This window comes from Oncorhynchus tshawytscha, linkage group LG09 (assembly GCF_018296145.1).
Source record: "Oncorhynchus tshawytscha isolate Ot180627B linkage group LG09, Otsh_v2.0, whole genome shotgun sequence".
Lineage (NCBI taxonomy): Eukaryota > Metazoa > Chordata > Actinopteri > Salmoniformes > Salmonidae > Oncorhynchus > Oncorhynchus tshawytscha.
In genome coordinates this window covers 10017459-10040091 of record NC_056437.1, presented here as the reverse complement: position 1 = coordinate 10040091, position 22633 = coordinate 10017459, and the positions used below count along the sequence as shown (strand labels likewise).

General features: G+C 41.8%; 1 protein-coding gene across 7 annotated transcripts in view; it reads left to right on the top strand.

Annotated features, from left to right (window-relative positions):
* The first annotated feature begins 1524 nt into the window (after positions 1–1524).
* Positions 1525–22633, top strand: part of sema4d (sema domain, immunoglobulin domain (Ig), transmembrane domain (TM) and short cytoplasmic domain, (semaphorin) 4D) — a 90374-nt gene continuing 69265 nt past the window's right edge. For 3 of the 7 annotated variants that reach the window (XM_042326498.1, XM_042326497.1, XM_042326496.1), the window contains exon 1: positions 1526–1752. The gene's annotated coding sequence lies outside the window, so the exon portion shown is untranslated. Of the gene's footprint in view, positions 1753–17556; positions 17951–22633 lie in introns of those variants that run through there. The other 4 variants (XR_006084007.1, XM_042326494.1, XM_042326499.1 and 1 more) reach the window with 3 other exon arrangements.

Sequence of the window (22633 nt, the reverse complement as noted above, 5' to 3'; positions counted from 1 at the left end):
CTAGAATGCACAGGGAGGGATCTAGAATGCACAGGGGGGAATCTAGAAGGCAATGGGAGGGATCTAGAATGCACAAGGAGGAATCTAGAATGCACAGGGAGAGATCTAGAATGCACAGGGAGGGATCTAGAATGCAATGGGAGGGATCTAGATTCTAGAATGCACATCTGTACAAATCGGCAGACTCCTAATTGCATTTGGGGACTGGTTCCAACAAACATTCCATAGTCACCTGTTTTCTCTTAACCAACACATGTCACATAGTGAATGAAGATTACCACAGATGCTTTTTATATTCATTTTGGGCAGCACTTACGGTACCACTAACACATGGAGTCATTTAAAGTAAGCGCAAGATCAGAGGAGGCTGGTGAGAGGAGCTATAGGAGGATGGGCTCATTGTAATGGCTGAAATGGGATACATGGAATGGAGTCAAACTTGGTTCATGTGTTTGATGTGTTTGATACCTATCCATTTATTCCATTCCAGTCATTACAATGATCCCATCCTCCTATAGCTCCTCCCACCAGCTTCCTCTGCTCTAGATACTACAGAGGCTGATAGGACTGTGATTGGACTAGGTTCTATGACTTACTGTATATCTCAATGATAGTGTGTAACAGAAGGGTTACATCTTACCAACAACATACTACAATTATCTTCTCAAAACAAGGACCTAAGTCTGAAAGATAAAGGTGAAGAAAGATAATGTGACATTTACGTTTAGATGTATGTCGTGAAGATATAGCTGAAAAATCAATGTAGAAGGAAAACATGTACTGTATATTCTGACCATTAAACTAAAAGATATGTAGGAATACTATGCCATTATACAGATGGAGTGCATGGAATTGAAGTTAGACTAAGGGATGAGGGAAAAATCATCATTCATTTCATTCATATATTCATTCATATATTTCAACAGTACTTTGTTCACACTTCACAACCACATTTCATCAAGACGAGAGAAGCTCCACGGCTGAAAGATGTGATTGTGTTTAGCCCGAGCCACCACTTGAAGGAGTCTGGGGTTGGAACCCCCGGCACTCTGCCCTTTCCACCCCCTTCATTGGACCATAAGACAAGGGATGGTTTGTCTGGCTTTACTGTGTTTTTGATTCACTGCTCAATTTGAGGAAATGTTGCATAACCTTTGACCCATAACAATGACCTTTCCAACCCCTTCAGTAGAATGTCTGTGAGTAGCTGTCCAAGGACCCCCCCCACACACACACACAAAGTTTTGGTCAAAAGTAAAGTCTAGACATTGGTGAGTCCATTTGGAGGTTTGAGTCTGTTCTATTCTATTATAAATTGAGTGTGCTAAAACATTTAAATTCCTCTGTCTGTCCTCAATTATCTTTTTATAAAGGTGTTAAATAAACTGCATTATCTGCTAGGCCTATGTATCATAATAACTTTCAAATATAATATTAATTGTAACAACCATATATATATATATAGACTGTATAAAATGGGTAACAAACAGCGGGCTTTGTGCCACTCTCTCACACAAGCGCCATCAGTGCCCTCTGGAGACCTACCTTGCTTGTTTGCATATTGCTTTTCTCTGTCCCACCCCCCTCTCTATCTCGACTGATATCACTGCTGAGAAAGGATTTTTGAATTCGCTGCAGCACACACAGGTCACACCCGCCATGCTGTGAGCCACAGCGACAAACTTGACAAGCTCCGGCAACCACGGTCAACTATTTTAACGACCCAGACAAAGAGGATATTTTTTTCACCAAGTAAGTCAAAGATTGATTTTATGTTTAGGTCAATGCACCGTTTAATTCGTGATACGGATATGTTTTCTTGAACTTTTGTTGAGAAACTTTTATCTGCTGTGGGTTGTTGCATGGCTGTCTATCTGGTATCTGAGCTTGCCTTGCGGTCATGCATGCTGCTCACTGTGTGTAGGGTTGGATAAATGTCTATATTTGAGGGGTTGGAGCTTTTAGTTCGCCTTACACTTGTTTACAACAGGTTGTTTATTTTGTAAGGAATTTACTACAGCTTTTCTATGTTTATTTTGAAGTTTGCGATCTAGTTACGTAAATACATGTTTCTGAAAGATCGATTTTCCTGTAAAATAAAAGTGCACTTTTTGTTGACTTGCCTTTTTATCAGACTAAAATTGTGTGTAAGGTTGTCATCACCACCTAAATAATTTCAAAGGAAGGCTTGTACATTTTATTTCGTGCTTTTTTATTTTTTATATAAAAACTTTTGCAAATACACGTTTGTTACTGTAGCCATAGCAGCGTCTCACCTCATATAAATTACAAAGTTGGCGTAAAATAGTTTCAGTTAGAGAATGATTATTATTATTATTTAATCGAGACTTTTAAAGATTAAAATATCTCCATGTTTAATGAGTTCTCAGGGTCATTCCGGGGTTGCTAGCGATGCACGTATAAATGAAGGGCGCTCATTCATTTGAACAACAAAATATTTGTATTGAAATGGGAGAAAATGAAAGCCTACCCACGTAACAGTTTGAGATTACAGTGGTTGAATTGAATGATTTTATATAAATATATACACTAGATGACTGGGGGGGGCTGTGTTGAAGCTACCGTGCCTCCATCTTGGCACCCATCACCATTGTAAAACATCTTAGAAGTTACAGAAGTGCATTTATTAATGCCTACATTCGTTTTTGACTCATTAATGCATACTTTTGAATTATATGTGAAAAACATATTAAATTAAAATGTTCATTTTAAAGTATACAAAAAAATTAATTTTTTTGTCATTGAGACATTTAATTGAAATGCTGTAAAATTACATTAATTCCTATGGAGGACTGCTCCTGTGGAGTGCCAATATGGCCAACCGGTGGCTTCAAAACCTCACAATGGCCAATACATAGCATCAGCAATCCAGGGTTTATGTACATTTATTTATTTATTTTACCTTTATTTAACCAGGTAGGCAAGTTGAGAACAAGTTCTCATTTACAATTGCGACCTGGCCAAGATAAAGCAAAGCAGTTCGACAGATACAACGACACAGAGTTACACACAGAGTAAAACAAACATACAGTCAATAATACAGTATAAACAAGTCTATATACAATGTGAGCAAATGAGGTGAGAAGGGAGGTAAAGGCAAAAAAGGCCATGGTGGCAAAGTAAATACAATATAGCAAGTAAAACACTGGAATGGTAGTTTTGCAGTGGAAGAATGTGCAAGTAGAAATAAAAATAATGGGGTGCAAAGGAGCAAAATAAATAAATAAATAAAAATTAAATACAGTTGGGAAAGAGGTAGTTGTTTGGGCTAAATTATAGGTGGGCTATGTACAGGTGCAGTAATCTGTGAGCTGCTCTGACAGTTGGTGCTTAAAGCTAGTGAGGGAGATAAGTGTTTCCAGTTTCAGAGATTTTTGTAGTTCGTTCCAGTCATTGGCAGCAGAGAACTGGAAGGAGAGGCAGCCAAAGAAAGAATTGGTTTTGGGGGTGACTAGAGAGATATACCTGCTGGAGCGTGTGCTACAGGTGGGAGATGCTATGGTGACCAGCGAGCTGAGATAAGGGGGGACTTTACCTAGCAGTATCTTGTAGATGACATGGAGCCAGTGGGTTTGGCGACGAGTATGAAGCGAGGGCCAGCCAACGAGAGCGTACAGGTCGCAATGGTGGGTAGTATATGGGGCTTTGGTGACAAAACGGATTGCACTGTGATAGACTGCATCCAATTTGTTGAGTAGGGTATTGGAGGCTATTTTGTAAATGACATCGCCAAAGTCGAGGATTGGTAGGATGGTCAGTTTTACAAGGGTATGTTTGGCAGCATGAGTGAAGGATGCTTTGTTGCGAAATAGGAAGCCAATTCTAGATTTAACTTTGGATTGGAGATGTTTGGTATGGGTCTGGAAGGAGAGTTTACAGTCTAACCAGACACCTAAGTATTTGTAGTTGTCCACGTATTCTAAGTCAGAGCCGTCCAGAGTAGTGATGTTGGACAGGCGGGTAGGTGCAGGTAGCGTTCGGTTGAAGAGCATGCATTTAGTTTTACTTGTATTTAAGAGCAATTGGAGGCCACGGAAGGAGAGTTGTATGGCATTGAAGCTTGCCTGGAGGGTTGTTAACACAGTGTCCAAAGAAGGGCCGGAAGTATACAGAATGGTGTTGTCTGCGTAGAGGTGGATCAGAGACTCACCAGCAGCAAGAGCGACCTCATTGATGTATACAGAGAAGAGAGTCGGTCCAAGAATTGAACCCTGTGGCACCCCCATAGAGACTGCCAGAGGCCCGGACAGCAGATTAATTGGTTGAACTAGCCTGGAGACCCGGCGTTGAATTGTATTGGATTCGATGCCTGGCATATATTAGCGGTTGGATCAGGAACGTTTCCTCTCACGACCTCTACAAGCCAGAATGTTGAATACAATAATATTTGAACTTACTTTACAGCAGGTATTGAGTTCAGATGTGTATCACTTGAAGCATGCGCAGAACGAATGTAAACACGTGCACGAACTCGGCAAGTATTCATGAGTCTCGTGTAGGTATTTTCATGTTGGCCATGCTTCAGGCGACAGCGAATCTGAACGCACTACCTGTAAAAGAGAGCGGTGCTCCAGGGACTCACTGGCAGGAATAAGGCAACTCCCAGAGGATCTATGAGATGGATGTGTATCTTTACAGAGAAATTGTGTTAATTAATATACTGTCCATAATAAACAGCATGAGACTTAATGAGTACTAGCACAAGAGCAATAATAATGTTGACTGTATAAGGAGATGGTGGCCTAATTAAAGGACTGTGTAACACATAGCATCAACTACTACTCTCTTGTCCACTTGGAGAGAGACGGAGGAGGCTCTGACCTGAGCAGGCAGGACTGTCAGGAGTCCTGCCCCTTGAAGTAATTATACCTTCCTGTTGTCTTACATTATTACCTGCAAAAGGACCAACTACATTGACAACCAGTAAAGTTCAAATGTAATTTTATTGAACATTCTGGTTTGTAGAGGTTGTGATCCAAATACTTATGAATGCCCGGTGTAGAATTCATTGAATGTCATTGTGAGGCTAGGGTTAAACCAACGAGCATACGCGTTGGAATACTCTCAACAGGGAACACTGCATTACCTGTATATCGTGTTGCTGTGACACACGCATCAATCATAGTTCTCTTAATGATAGTCATTTTTATTACTGGGAAGGCTTGATCTTGTAACTCATTCAGCAGATCTCCTGGGTGATATGGAGTGAAAGTAGTACAAAGAGAGAAACTTATCCAGTTCAGGCATATCAATGCAAAGCCATTAAAATTAATGTCCTCTCTAGCAGTAGTTCCCAACCTTTTTTGCTTACTGTACCACCAACTGAATTTTGCTTTGCCTGTAGTACCCCCCCGGGTGCATTCCAAGTACCCCCTATGGATAGATCAAGCACCACTGATTGCTTGTCCAGGAGCCTGCCAGCAAATTTAGGAAAATGTGTTAGTAAAATTATTGTAATTTAGCAGATACTCTTAACCCTAATTGCTCTTGTAAGTTACTCTGGATTAGTGTCTTGCTCAAGGGAACATCTACAGTTTTTTTTCTCTCTCACTCTCTCTCTCTCTCACCTAGCCAGCTCGGGAATTGAAACCAGCAACCCTTCGGTTACTGGCACAACGCTGTTAACCACTAGGCTACATGCCACCCAGTTGACTGTGTTGCTCTTAGCTTCTAGTCAAATGTGAAGCCTGTGGAGATATTGATAGTAGATAACATTGGACACTCTCTACCAACAACAAATAGTCATACAGAATGTTAGGCCTATATGACATTCAGAAGGTAACCTACCTTGTGGATGAGCTATCCAGTGTGAGAAATGCATCCTTGCATTGAGGACAGATAGGCAGCTAAATGCTTTTGTTCTATGAACACATCTGTTATGTACCTAATTAATTTAATGTTTCACTAAATTATTATTTTGTACATCAAAGGTCCATTACTCTGAACATTGATTTATAATGCTTGAAGACCCACTGAAGGAATGCTATGCTCTGCCTGTCTGTTTGGAAGTCCTCCCCTGAGGCCTCAATATAGTAATTATTCTGCCTCATCAGATTAGATCCCAGTCCTGTGTTGGGTCATGTGAGGCATGCCAGCCACCCGGACCATGTCAATATAATGGTGGACTCGCACGTCCCTCTGGCCCTGTGCCTCTGGCTCTGTTAGAGCAGGACCGGAAATTGCTGTGAACATTTACCAGCCAGCAGACAGTGTCTGAGGTGGTAGTATTAATGTTCATTAAAGCTGTGTGTGTGTATAGCTGTTCATAAACAGTGGAGGTATAGTACCAGTCAAATGTTTGGACACACCTACTCATTCAAGGGTTTTTCTTTTTTTACTATTTTCTACATTCTAGAATAATAGTGAAGACATCCAAACTATGAAATAACACACATGGAATCATGTAGTAACCGAAAGTGTTAAACAAATCAAAATATATTTTATATTTGAGATTCTTCAAAGTAGCCACCCTTTGCCTTGATTACATCTTTGCACACTCTTGGCATTCTCTCAACCAGCTTAATGAGGTAGCCACCTGGAATGCATTGAAATTAACAGGTGTGCCTTGTTAATTTGTGGAATTTCTTTCCTTAATGCGTTTGAGCCAATCAGTTATGTTGTGACAAGGTAGGGGTGGTATACAGAAGATGGCACTATTTGGTAACAGACAAAGCCCATATTATGGCAAGAACGGCTCAAATAAGCGAATCTAAATGACAGTCTGTTTACTTTCAGACATGAAGGTCGGTCAATGCGGCAAATGTCAAGAACTTTAAAAAAGTTTAAGTGCAGTCGCAAAAACCATCAAGCGCTATGATGAAACTGGCTCTCATGAGGACCGCCACAGGAAAGTGAAGTGTGATGGTTTGGGGATGCTTTGCTGTTGACATTGTCAGTGATCTTATTTAGAGTTCAAGGCACACTTAGCCCTACCTTGCTGGTTGTCTTCTGTATATCACCCTTATTTGGTAAAAGACTAAGAACTTATGTCAAGAACCGCTCAAATAAGCAAAGAGAAATGAGTCTATCATTGACCTTCATGTTTTTTATTTTTTTTATTTAAATTTGACCTTTATTTAACTAGGCATGTCGGTTAAGAACAAATTCTTATTTTCAATGACTGCCTAGTGGGTTAACTGCCCTGTTCAGGGGCAGAATGACAGATTTGTACCTTGCCAGCTCTGGGATTCAAACTTGCAACCTTTCGGTTACTAGCCCAACGCTCTAACCACTAGGCCGCCTGCCCCCTCTACACTCTAACCACTAGGTTACCTGCCCCCTCCACGCTCTAACCACTAGGTTGCCGCCCCATGTCTTAACTTCTTATGGGCAGGTGGGACGGCAAGCGGGACCTGGCCAACATCCGGTGAAAATACCAAATATTGAACCTTCTTGAAAATATGTGTTCGGGACCTGGCCAACATCCGGTGAAAATACCAAATATTGAACCTTCTTGAAAATATGTGTTATACATCAAAATAAAGCTTAACTTCTTGTTAATCCAGGCGCTGTCAGATTTCAAAAAGGCTTTACGGCGAAAGCAGACCATGCGATTATCTGAGGACAGCGCCCCGCATACAAACACATGAAAAACATATTTCAACCAGGCAGGTGTGCCACAAAAGTCAGAAATAGCGATATAATTAATGCCTTACCTTTGCTCTTCTTCTGCTGGCACTCCAAAAGGTCCCAGATACATCACAAATGGTCCTTTTGTTCGATAATGTCCTTTATGTCCCAAAAATGTCCATTTTATTTGGCGCATTTGATTCAGAAATACACCGGTTTCAACTCGCCCAACATGCCTACAAAGTATCTAATAAGTTACCTGTAAACTTGGTCCAAACACTTCAAACAACATTCCTAATCCAACCTCCGTTACCCTAAAACATAAATAATCTATAAAATTTAAGACGCAATTAACTGTTATTAACTGTTATTAATACCTGATAAAAACAACGTGAGGCGCGCTCCAGTTCACGCGCATCAAAACAGTAGAGTCCACCTGGAATGACACTTACAATAAATAGGACTACTTCATTTATCAAAAGAAAAACATTGAACAATTTCTAAAGACTGACATCTAGTGGTAGCCATAGGAACTGCAACCAGATTCCTAATAAGGGTATCCCATAGAAACAATTGGAAAATCCTATGACCCCAATTTTTATCTTCCCTGGATGATTTGTCCTTGGTGTTTTGCCTGCCATATCCGTTCTGTTATACTCACATACATTATTTTAAGTTTTAGAGACTCTATAGAGTGTTTTCTATTCAACTCTACCAATTATATGCATATACTAGCTTCTGGGCCTGAGTAACAGGCAGTTTACTTTGGGCATGCTTTTCATCCGGAGGTGAAAATACTAACCCCTACCCAAGAGAGAGGTTAAGGTAATCTGGAAAATGTCAAGGACGTTTCTTTTAAGTGCAGTCGCAAAAACCATCCAGCTCTATGATGAAACTGGCTCATGAGGACCGCCACAGGAAAGGAAGACAGAGTTACCTCTGCAGACGATAAGTTCATTAGTCACTTTACTTTACAAATTACCTTGACTAACCTGTACTCCCGCACATTGACTTGGTACCGGTAGCCCCTGTATATAGCCTCGTTATGTAATTTTCTTGTTACTTTTAGATATAAAATGTTTCTTCTCAGTTTAATTTATTTAGTAAATATTTTCTTAATTCTATTTCTTGAATTTCATTGTTGGTTAAGGGCTTGTAAGTAAGCGGTTCACGCTAAGGTCTACTCCTGTTGTATTTGGCATATGTGACATAAAATGTTATTTGACTGCACCTCAGATTGCAGTCCCAATAAATGCTTCACATAGTTCAAGTAACCGACACATGTCAACATCAACTGTTCAGAGGAGACTGCATGAATCAGACCTTCATGGTTGAATTGCTGCAAAGAAACCACTACTAAAGGACACCAATAAGAAGAATAGATTGGCTTTGGCCAAGAAACACGAGCAATGGACATTAATCTGGTGGAAATCTGTCCTTTGGTCTGATGAGTCCAAATTGAAGATTTTTGGTTCTAACCTCTGTCTGTGAGATGCAGAGTAGGTCTCCGCTTCTGTGGTTCCCACCGTGAAGCATGGAGGAGGAGGTGTGGTGGTGCATTGCTGGTGACACTGCCAGTGATTTAAAACTCGAGGCACACTTAACCAGCATGGCTACCACAGCATTCTGCAGCGATATGCAGTCCCACTGAGAGCAAACCAGATGGGATGATCATTTGTTTTTCAACGGGACAATAACCCAACACACCTCCAGGCTGTGTAAGGGCTATTTGATCAAGAAGAAGAGTGATGGAGTGCTGCATCAGATGGCCTGGCCTCCACAATCACCCGACCCTCAACCAAATTGACCTCAGATTAAAGGAAAAGCAGCCAACAAGTGCTCAGCATATGTGGGAACTGGAAAGACTGTTGGAAAAGTATTCCTCTTGCAGCAGGTTGAGAGTGCCAGGAGTGTGCTAAGCTGTCATCAAGGCAAAGGGTAGCTACTTTGAAGAATCTCAAATATAAAAAAATATTTAGATTTTTAACACTTTAAAAAATCCATATGAGTCCATATGTGTTATTTCAGAGTTGTGATGTCTTCACTATTCTACAATATAGAAAATAGTAAAAATAAACTCTTGAATGAGTAGGTGTCTACTTTTGACTGGTACTGTACACGAAACCAACATCTGACGAGCCAAGTCTAAGGCATTGGAAAACAGACTAATCAGCTGGTTATGGACAGTATAGGATGATAGCTTTTGGTAACTTTGGTTTGAATGGGGAACTGTCTACTCAAACATCTTGAATATCGATGATGACTTATGATTCTCAGCACACCCGGTGAACCCAACTAGACAATGTAGGACCCTGTCTGTCAACAGACAAACTAGTGACATAAGGGTTGTGTTGACTCCTGCCAACTTGTGTGTGCCAAGTTCTTTCAGAGCTCATCAATAGTGTCAGGTACTCCAGGGAAGAGAAGAGTCTCTTATCGGACTCTGCCTCCATCAGAATACAGTGCTGCCATTTTAAAGGAGAAGTTCTCCTGATTTTGAATCAAATCTATAAAAAAAAATCACTTGGGTTTGGGAAATTTATCCCACCAACAGTAGACTTCCTCATAGCTTGTTCTGCAGTATGGCGGCCACAGATGATCAAAGACTCCAAGAACAGACGTCATTTTTAGAAACATCTAATCTCTCCGTATAGTGGTTCAGGTTTTTTAGATGTTGTACACACGATATTGTGTAATCCCGAACTGTATCTGCAACATGTGTGTGAACTTCTACTTTAATCCTCCCAGCAGGAGAAGAGGCTGATGCCGCTTTGACATTGAAATGCATGCTGGTAAATTATCTAGACTCGAGAGGCTACTCCAAAGCAACAGGCACGTAGTCATCATGACTCTTAAATGATGGATCAATACATGGATTTAGGCTATGTCATTGGTAATTCACTGTAGTGAAGAAGTCATGCAAGAACATTGATGCATAAATAAGTTGCTTTGGTATTTTGTTACACTTCTTGAATTCCAATATCAAGTTGCTTTCCTAAGGTCTTGTTATTTCAGAGTAAAGGTCAGGAAAGGTTATTCTGGGGCTTCATTGCAGTAGGTTGTTTTGGTTTATTCAGTGACTCTTTAATTCAAACTAATGACATTTCGAACGCTTGCAATCCTTTCATTGACTAAACATCTGTGTGTCTACTGCGTGTTGTGGAGGTCGACCCATTAATCGGGATGGCCGATTTAATTGGGGCAGATTTCAAGTTTTCATAACAATCGGAAATCGGTATTTTTGGGCGCCGATTTGCAGATTATTATTTATTTAATATAATTTATATATATATATATATATATATACCTTTTTATTTAACTAGGCAAGTCAGTTAACAACATTCTTATTTTCAATGACTGCCTAGGAACGGTGGGTTTACTGCCTTGTTCAGGGGCAGAACGACAGATTTTCACCTTGTCGGCTCGGGGGATCTAATCTTGCAACCTTGCAGTTAACTAGGCCAACGCAACAATGACCTGCCTCTCTCTCGTTGCACTCCACAAGGAGACTGACTGCCTGTTACGCGAATGCAGTTAGCCAAGGTAAGTTACTAGCTAGCGTTAAACTTATCCTATAAAAAACAATCAATCATAATCACCAGTTAACTACACATGGTTGATATTACTAGATATTATCTAGCGTGTCCTGCGGTGCATATAATCTGACTGAGCATACAAGTATCTGACTGAGCGGTGGTAGGCATTCAAACAGCACTTTCGTGCCTTTTGCCAGCAACTCTTCGTTGTGCGTCAAGCATTGCACTGTTTATGACTTCAAGCCTATCAACTCCCAAGATGAGACTGGTGTAACGCAGTGATATGGCTAGCTAGTTAGCGCGTACTAATAGCGTTTCAAACGTCACCTGCTCTGAGCCTTCTAGTCGTGTTTCCCCTTGCTCTGCATGGGTAACGCTGCTTCGATGGTGGCTGTTGATTTTAACAAGGCTAATCTGAAAACAAGACTCCCTAAATTGTATCAGCATATCGATTGCGCAACCATGGCTGGAAAAACCTTGGATCATTGCTATTCTAACTTCCGCGACGCATATAAGTCCCTGCCCCGCTCTCCTTTCGGAAAAGCTGACCACGACTCCATTTTGTTGATCCCTGCCTACAGACAGAAACTAAAACCAGAAGCTCCCGTGCTGAGGTCTGTTCAACGCTGGTCCGACCAATCTGATTCCACACTCCAAGACTGCTTCCATCACGTGGACTGGGATATGTTTCGTATTGCGTCAGATAACAATATTGACGAATACGCTGATTCGGTGTGCGAGTTCATTAGAACGTGCGTTGAAGATGTCGTTCCCATAGCAACGATTAAAACATTCCCTAACCAGAAACCGTGGATTGATGGCAGCATTCGCGTGAAATTGAAAGCGCGAACCACTGCTTTTAATCAGGGCAAGGTGACCGGAAACGTGACCGAATACAAACAGTGTAGCTATTCCCTCCGCAAGGCAATCAAACAAGCTAAGCGTCAGTATAGAGACAAAGTAGAATCTCAATTCAACGGCTCAGGCACAAAAGTATGTGGCAGGGTCTACAGTCAATCACGGATTACAAAAAGAAAACCAGCCCCGTCACGGACCAGGATGTCTTGCTCCCAGGCAGACTAAATAACTTTTTTGCCCGCTTTGAGGACAATACAGTGCCACAGACATGGCCCGCAACCAAAACATGCGGACTCTCCTTCACTGCAGCCGACGTGAGGAAAACATTTAAACGTGTCAACCCTCGCAAGGCTGCAGGCCTAGACGGCATCCCCAGCCGCGCCCTCAGAGCATGCGCAGACCAGCTGGCTGGTGTGTTTACGGACATATTCAATCAATCCCTATCCCAGTCTGTTGTTCCCACATGCTTCAAGAGGGCCACCATTGTTCCTGTTCCCAAGAAAGCTAAGGTAACTGAGCTAAACGACTACCGCCCGTAGCACTCACTTCCGTCATCATGAAGTGCTTTGAGAGACTAGTCAAGGACCATATCACCTCCACCCTACCTGACACCCTAGACCCACTCCAATTTGCTTACCGCCCAAATAGGTCCACAGACGACGCAATCTCAACCACACTGCACACTGCCCTAACCCATCTGGACAAGAGGAATACCTATGTGAGAATGCTGTTCATCGACTACAGCTCGGCATTCAACACCATAGTGCCCTCCAAGCTCGTCATCAAGCTCGAGACCCTGGGTCTCGACCCCACCCTGTGCAACTGGGTACTGGACTTCCTGACGGGCCGCCCCCAGGTGGTGAGGGTAGGTAACAACATCTCCACCCCGCTGATCCTCAACACTGGGGCCCCACAAGGGTGCGTTCTGAGCCCTCTCCTGTACTCCCTGTTCACCCACGACTGCGTGGCCACGCACGCCTCCAACTCAATCATCAAGTTTGCGGACGACACAACAGTGGTAGGCTTGCTTACCAACGACGAGACGGCCTACAGGGAGGAGGTGAGGGCCCTCGGAGTGTGGTGTCAGGAAAATAACCTCACACTCAACGTCAACAAAACTAAGGAGATGATTGTGGACTTCAGGAAACAGTAGAGGGAACACCCCCCCTATCCACATCGATGGAACAGTAGTGGAGAGGGTAGTAAGTTTTAAGTTCCTCGGCGTACACATCACAGACAAACTGAATTGGTCCACCCACACAGACAGCATCGTGAAGAATGCGCAGCAGTGCCTCTTCAACCTCAGGAGGCTGAAGAAATTCGGCTTGTCACCAAAAGCACTCTCAAACTTCTACAGATGCACAATCGAGAGCATCCTGTCGTGCTGTATCACCGCCTGGTACGGCAACTGCTCCGCCCACAACCGTAAGGCTCTTCAGAGGGTAGTGAGGTCTGCACAACGCATCACCGGGAGCAAACTACCTGCCCTCCAGGACACCTACACCACCTGATATCACAGGAAGGCCATAAAGATCATCAAGGACAACAACCACCCGAGCCACTGCCTGTTCACCCCGCTATCATCCAGAAGGCAAGGTCAGTACAGGTGCATCAAAGCTGGGACCGAGAGACTGAAAAACAACTTCTATCTCAAGGCCATCAGACTGTTAAACAGCCACCACTAAAATTGAGTGGCTGCTGCCAACACACTGATTCAACTCCAGCCACTTTAATAATGGGACTTGATGGGAAATGATGTAAAATATATCACTAGCCACTTTAAACAATGCTACCTAATATGTTTACATACCCTACTTTATTAATCTCATATGTATACGTATATACTGTACTCATCTACTGCATCTTTATGTAATACATGTATCACTAGCCACTAACTATGCCACTTTGTTTACATACTCATCTCATATGTATATACTGTACTCAATACCATCTACTGCATCTTGCCTATGCCGCTCTGTACCATCACTCATTCATATATCTTTATGTACATATTCTTTATCCCCTTACACTTGTGTCTATAAGGTAGTAGTTCTGGAATTGTTAGCTAGATTACTTGTTGGTTATTACTGCATTGTCGGAACTAGAAGCACAAGCATTTCGCTACACTCGCATTAACATCTGCAAACCATGAGTATGTGACAAATAAAATTTGATTTGATTTGTTGTCGTTGTGTTGCTGGTTCGAGCCCAGGGAGGAGCGAAGAGAGGGACGGAGGCTATACTGGCAATACTAAAGTGCCTAGAAGAACATCTAATAGTCAAAGGTTAATGAAATACAAATGGTATAGAGGGAAATAGTCCTATAATTCCTATAATAACTACAACCTAAATTTTTTTTTACCTGGGAATATTGAAGACTCATGTTAAATGGAACCACCAGCTTTCATATGTTCTCATGTTCTGAGCAAGGAACTGAAACACTAGCTTTCTTACATAGCACATATTGCACTTTTACTTTCTTTTCCAACACTTTGTTTTTGCATTATTTAAACCAAATTGAACATGTTTCATTATTTATTATTGATGCTAAATTGATTTTATTGATGTATTATATTAAGTTAAAATAAGTGTTCATTCAGTATTGTTGTAATTGTCATTATTACAAATACATTTTTTAAATCGGCCGATTTTAATCGGTATCGGCTTTTTTGGTCCTCCAATTATCGGTATCGGCGTTGAAAAATCAAAATCGGTCGACCTCTAGTGTGTTGTCTTGACTTTGAGGTTAACGTTGTTAACAACATCATTGGAAGCACAGGACTCACAAACGAGTTGATCGAATTACGTAGGTTCTATCACAAGCAAAAGTATTCTACTGAAGCACGCAACCCAGACTTTAGGGACTTTTCACCGGTAATTGATTTACGGCTAGTTGCAATAAGACTGAAATGGAATCCTCTATCACTCAAAAGCATCTTAGTTCCAACTAGACAAATGTGGGGAAAAAATGGCGTTTGTTTTTGCTTGTTAGAAGTTCTTTGTATTTATGTATGTATTCCTTGTCTGTGAGACCAGACTATTTGTCAGAACTTATGAGTGCTCAAATTGCCTCTGACAGAGGGCTTGTGCAGGGTAGCATGGACATGCCGTTAGCACACAAGGGGATTTCTATGTCACTGCTACCAGTGAGGCAAACCCCAATGTAATTACCTCAAAAGCAGAGGACAAGGTCATGTTTATTAGGGTACAACTGAAATCACTTTTAAACATTTTACAATGAAAACAGAAACAAGGGTCTTATTGGACAAGTTCAGGTTTTAGTATTTTCTTCCGCTTGGTACTTAACGCGGTTGGTACTTAACGCGGTTGGTACTTAACGCGGTTGGTACTTAACGCGGTTGGTACTTAACGCGGTTGGTACTTAACGCGCTTGGTACTTAACGCGCTTGGTACTTAACGCGCTTGGTACTTAACGCGCTTGGTACTTAACGCGGCCAAGTTGGATCACAGGTTTGTGTTTCGCAAGCTTTCCTGCTGCAGTAAGTCGACCTGCATCAGGTCATTTAATGGACTGGGTCTGCTGGGTTTGGGGACCAAAATATGCAGTTTCATATCAGTTTGAATTCCAGGCTAGACTGGCAATAGCCAGAGCGGTTGTGAGCTGCCCTCAACCCCCAGCTGTGGAGGCCACTGTAAATGGTGCTATGAAGTCATCATACACACCTATTTGCATATGCATTACCTCTGTTCCCCTGGCACTCAAGGACCTGAGCATCAGGAGAACTTACTGTAGCTGTTTCTAGGTAATATGTTGCATTCCAACAATATTGTGATGGTAGTTCTGCTTCTTCCGGAAGAAGCAGAACTACCCCCGCCACACCCACACCCCAACATCCCCAGGCTTGAATAATTTCCTATTGGCACAAACATGAGGAGCATCTGCTCCTTGCAACAGACACAATTACATTGTTGTCAGAGCCTTCGGGGAAGAGTGTGTTGCATTGCATTCCAGAATCCTTCAATATTCCGTTTTAATGTTTGTCTTGCTATTTAGCAGAAATATGATTTCATATTTCATATCAAATGATAAGAAGCTACATATTGAAGATTGATCTCGGTTTCCTGCACAGCCAAAACAACATTGGCGTGGAGCTCTCATATTGACACAGTATGTTGTATGTATGACTACTTTTATTTGAGAAGTTGCTCTGTGGAGTTGCGGCAGATCTGCGACTCCCTATTTATTTATTTCTCATCTAGGCTCAAATTCACTTGTCAAATTGATATGTCTTGGCAACTTTTTTAGAAAATCTGAAATATTGCTATGAAATCACCTCCGTGACTTCCATGCATGTGACATGAATTGTCCAGGATCAATGAAGCATCAAAACAACATGGTGGTTTAGGCGTTATGCTCATCAGATTGATTGAAGCGGAGGGGACAGCAAGAGGTTATTAGTCTACATTGAGCCTATAGGTATGAGGTTATTAGTCTACATTGAGCCTATAGGTATGAGGTTATTAGTCGACATTGAGCCTATAGGTATGAGGTTATTAGTCGACATTGAGCCTATAGGTATGAGGTTATTAGTCTACATTGAGCCTATAGGTATGAGGTTATTAGTCTACATTGAGCCTATAGGTATGAGGTTATTAGTCTACATTGAGCCTATAGGTATGAGGTTATTAGTCTACATTGAGCCTATAGGTTTGAGGTTATTAGTCGACATTGAGCCTATAGGTATGAGGTTATTAGTCGACATTGAGCCTATAGGTATGAGGTTATTAGTCTACATTGAGTATAAGGTATAAGCCAAGGGGGATCGAACTGAAATGCTGTGAATGCCGTTGAGTTAACGTAAGGTAGCCTATATCCAGTGTAAAACCGATTGATGCAAATGTGCGAAAGAAACCCAACTGTCATGTGTTATACTTTATGGCCACTACTTCAGTCAGTGTAACAATTGTCCATTTTCCAAGAGTATTTATGGTTGTCCTGGCAACTCCTGGCCCCCTTCCCGAAGGAAAACAACAGAACTCCCGAAAATTGAAAAGTCTCCGAGATCCAACGGCTGAAGCCAAGAGGATGGATATCACGGAGGGTAGAGGAGAGAAACCAAGCTCAGTGAAGCACAGTGCTGTTGACCGTGTTTTGACAAGGTTCCAGTGTGGCTGAAAGAAGTGGAGTTTTGTACATACAGTACATTCTGTCACTGGCATGTCCACTGCTCTTTGCAGCTGAAGTCCACACCGTTGTCATACAACTTGTCAATCTTTAACCTATAACAAGTGCTCTACTCATGTGGGCGGACACTAACCTCTGTTTAAATTATGCTCCGATATAACCCCCTCCTGTTTCCCTCACTGTGGCAGCACCAGAGCACCTTGGGTTACACAATAGGATTTACTGCTGAAAGAGGGCAGCTGGAATACTGATCCCTATTCACCCTGCCTGCTAAGGATCGCAGAAACGACCCTTTTAAACAATAGACACTCACTCAGAGAAACCCCCCCCTTCCCCCTCCTCCTCCTGAAATTGTGTGCATTCCAGAGGCGAGAGAGATTTCAGCGCTATCGCTCCACAACGTACACCGCTTGACTGCCTTGACAGAGAGAAGGCAGGCAAGTCCACTAGATAATCCTATTGTTAAGGTAGGGCTGCCAAAGAGGCAAGGCTGCTCTGCTCTCTGTGTGTTGGATGAGTGGGGTTTTCCCTCCTATTCTTATTTCTGTCGCATTTTTTGGACAGACTGGGCTGAATTATTTATTGTTACTGGTGAGGAAGGAAGGAGCGGTATGGCTGGAAAGAGGAGGTGACTACCGTCTCTAGAAAGAGGTGGCTACTGCCTTTTGGTGGATGCTTGTATTTGTTTTCTCTTTGTCATGGTCAGCAGTGTTGTCACTGGTCATGCTAACATCTTGGTAGGGGAATTGTGAAGAGTGGAACCACCTCCAACTGCTACTCTCCCCAGCTGAGGGAGCTTCTGACTGGGCTACAGAGCTGGGTAAGAGTCCCTTATCATAAATACTACCAGGACTTGCATGGGACAACAGACACTGAATGGAAGCAACATAATGTGACCAATAACTCTTTGTTGAGAACATGTCATGATCAGTGTGTCTTTGGAAGTTGACTACTACGATCCACATTCGAAGTAAGCTTATGGTTTTAGTATTTTTAAAAAACAACATATTTTCTCTGTCTGGATGTTGACTTATTCAGTGTTTTTTTGTTTCTAATGAAATCTGGTGCCTGCATGTGATTTTTCAAACTGTTTAGCACTACTGTACTATCGGTGTTGAGGTATTCCACTTGATTCTTATACTCTTTAGTTTCAGTAATATTTATGCCTTTTTTTTAAATGAGCTTATTGACTGTTGATTTACCGGTAGTTAGATCTGCAAGGGGTACATTTGTACAGAGGCTCTAAAAGGAAACAGCCGTTCTGTCTTTCCTCTACCAGGCTATACAGATGTGATTTATTTTCTAAAGTGACCTATTCCTATTTAAGGTTTTGTTACGGCAGGACATGGAAAAAGTTGTGAAGCTACTTGCTGTGTGTTATTATTTTACCCTGACAAGGAAGCTGGTATTTTTTTGGTCTCTCCCTGTAGAGATGCTTCTTTTCCACCTCATTATTTGGTATGGGGGATACTCTTTTCGTTTGCAGCAGCCAGCCCAGTCAGTGTTGCCTTGCTTCACAAGATCAAAGCCAGTTAACGTCTTTTCAAGTGCTATCGCTGCACTTCAAAGACTCTGGGCTCGTGCCTCGGAGCTCTCAATTCCCCACAATAGCAGTGGTAGCACAGAACAGATAGCCATGCAGCCTTTTGTCATTCATGTGCCATCTTTAAACATCACAAGGATCAAGTGATGTGTGATTTGACACCACATCATTCTTTTCCATTTAATCCTACATGTACAGAGTGGAAAATGTCAAGAATTTGGATTTGCATCTTTTTTTTTGTGGCTGTCTGTTTATCAGAGATGTTGGTTGGTTTTTCCCCCCCCCCTTTTTGTTAATTCATTATTTTATATATATCTTTTGAATTCCTGCTGTGGTAGTGAAATTCACATTTCTTGATGAGCCTCCATGAATTCTATTGGACAGATCTTTATAAAACAGAACATTATCAATCTCCTAGATGATGGTTGAACTAAGGTAGAGGAAAACAACTGAATTGACTTCAAAGTCTGCAGAGTTTCCTTGGAAGCTCTTTGATTACCTGAAACTAATTTATGCATTAATTCTATGCAGATTTCAAGATATATTGTTAAAATTCCACAGGCCTACCCTTTTAAGTTGCTTTTCCCCCCTTGGGCATACTTTAATGGAGTTTCCTCTCCGCAAGGCAAACTGCAGCGCTTGCCTTTTTTCATTAGTGTCTGCAGCACTGAGCACTTTGACAATTGGTTCATGAACAACTGCATTGTGGGAAAACCCTCTGCTATCTCTGCATATTTCAAACTTTTCCATGATGGGCAGTAGGAAATTGACTGGAGAAAATAGTGGTTGCCGCACATTTTATCGCCCCCACATGTTCTGGGGTAGTCTAATCTGCCTGCCCAAGAGACCCATACAAATGTTGGCAGGCACAGGTCAATGTTTATTTTCTTACAAACTTCTTCTTTTACAAATTGAATGCTTAATTGCTTATGGGGAGGGGCTGGGGTGGACGTAAAGACAAAAAGGAGGCCTGTATATTGCAGAGAAGATTTGAGCTTTACTGAGTTATAGAGGACCAGGAGCATAGACCTAGTTGAAGAATGTCAGCCATTCTGCTGCCTTATGTTATTGTAAAGAGAGGGCCTGTCTTGACGGGGAGGAGCACCGAGGGGACTGGAGGCAGAACACTTGCCCTAAGACATGGCTGTTAATTTGGAATGCCATAGGAATCTAATCTCAAGCCATGTCCCAGGGCAGGCAGACTGCACCAGACGTCCTAAACTCACTAACGAGGTGGATGGAGGCAGACAGGAACACTAGATGACAGCCAGGCAACCCAGCCAGGATGGTTCTCCCCCCCTGAGAACCAGTCATTAGCTCCAGGTTCCACAGCTAGAGGTGGTCTGGGTCTGTATTTATCAAGCCTCTGAGTAGGATCTGTTTTGCTTTTTATACTGGGCATACACAACCTCTAAAATCGTAACAACTTGGACTTGCCCACATATTTCCCTAATAAATGTTTTCTTGTCCCAGATCTTTCATTCAGTTCATCCTCAACCCCAGGATGTGGGCGCTCACATTACATGATGATTTCCTAGTTGATCCTGCCCTGTTTCACAGAGGTGCAAAATATTGTGTGGACGATATGGATTTACAGCGCTTTGACTTTTTCCACATTTTGTCACCTTACAGCCCCCCCCGCCCCCCTCAATCTACACAAACTACCCCATAATGACAAAGCAAAAATGGTGTTTTAGACATTTTTGCATCTTTTGGCAGCGACTACAGCCTCAAGTCTTCTTGGGTATGACGCTACAAGCTTGGCACACCTGTATTTGGAGAGTTTCTCCCATTCTTCTCTGCAGATCCTCTCGAGCTCTGTGAGGTTGGATGGGGAGTGTCGCTGCACAGATATTTTTCAGGTCTCTCCTGATATGTCCATCGGGTTCGGGCTGGTCCTCAAGGACTTTCAGAGACTTCCTCCCTCCATTGCTCAGTTTGGCCGGATCTAGGAAGAATCTTGGTGGTTCCAAACTTCTTCCATTTAAGAATGATGGAGGCCACTGTTCTTGGGGACCTTCCATGCTGCAGAAATGGTTTGGTACCCTTCCCCAGATCTGTGCCTCGACACAATCCTCTCTCGGAATCTATACGGACAATGTTTTTAGACCTCGTGGTTTGGTTTTTGCACTGCCAACTGTGGGACCTTATACAGACAGGTGTGTGCCTTTCCAAATAATGTCCAAACAATTGAATGTACCACAGGTGGACTCCAATCAAGTTGTAGAAACATCTCAAGGATGATCAATGAAACTAAATTTCAAGTCTCATAGCAAAGGGTCTGAATACTTAAGTAAATTAGTTATTTCTGTTTGTTAAAAAAAAAAACTGTTTTCACTTGATCAGTATGGTGTATTGTGTGTAGATGTTTGTATTTAAAAAAGAATAAAAAAAAATAAAAAAAGAATCATGCTTTAACGTAACAAAGTGGAAAAAGTCAAGGTCTGAGAACTTCCTGAATTCACTGTATTGTTCTACAGTGGGACTCATTCTCATTAATTATGGCTAAACCTGCCTATTTCTACATTTTATTTCTTTAAAATCAGATTTTAAAACTTATCTTAACCACACTCCTAACCATATGCCTAACTTTTAATCTTAAATGAAGATGACAAATGAATGTTTTACGATATATAATGTTGGCACAGGTTGTCACTAGTTACCACAGCCACTATGTGTTGTTGTTTTCCTCTTGGTCATCGTTGTTTTGATCTCACATGCTGAGCGCTAATTGGTTACTGGCAGTAGGCCTTGTCCAATTTTTAAGTCGTAGCACTGCTCCTAGTACAAGATACAAAACCAAAAATGTTAGAAAATGCTCAGGACATCTGACAGGGGTCTGTAGAAGGGAACAGCGATCATCGGTGTGTCCTTAACCCACTAAAAATACCCCAGTCCAGACATACTGATCCTAACCCAAGTTCATAGGATTCCACCCCGATTGTGAAAATTTAGTCTGGTGATGGCAAAAACAGTGACGCATTTTTGTGGTGAAATCGTGTACTGTATGCCCGGCATTAAGTCATGAATCAGATTTGTTATGGACCTGATCCTAGATCAGCTCCAACAGTACACTTTGTCCCTTCGAGCATCTCCGTTATGGTATCCACACCAGCAGTCCTAAACCATTATAGCTTTTTAACATTGCTTTTGATTAGGTGGTGAAGTATATCTTGACCTACATGTGGTGGCTGATCACGGAGTAATGTCAGAAGACCAGTGTAATTGTCAAAAGGCCTATTGTATGTTTACTTGCTGAAAATGGCAGTAGCCAGGCCCTGTTTTGTAGGCTAAAAGAGCGAAAACCCATCTAGCTGATTTTTATCTACCTATCCCTCTTCAGGATAGGTGTTAGAGACTTTTTTTGCGTATGTGTTGACATGCGGATGGGCCTAATCTATTTAGCTAATGTGTTACTGTTTTAATCTTTTTATGGAAAGATAAGCTGATAGAATTATGGCTGATTCTGCTGATGCATTACTGTACAGCGAGTACACAGTTTAGAGATCTAAGAATAAGCACGTGGCAAATAGTGTTCCAAATTAAAATGTTGTCACCAACATCCTAATGAAAATCCAATATTGAGCAGGTTTTTCATTTATTTTTTAATATCAGAGCTCTATTGCAGGATAAAGTCTAGGATTAGATTTATGATACAACTGCAGTAGTAAATAACACATTTTACATCACTATACTATAGGTGTCTTTTTATTTAGAAAAACACTTCAATAATGGCGTCATTGGCATACATAAAGAAATGCTTTGTGTACTGTCGTCAAGTGCCTTCCTAACCCTTGTGTACATATTGCACCACGTGATGACTGTTAACATTGATGCAACCATAGCAACTGCATGTACACTGGATGGTGTAATGCATTTTCATCAGGTAATGACATTTTGTTGTGGTGAAATTTGATTTAACGAAACGTTTCAGCAATTTATGCCCCGAAGTATATCCTA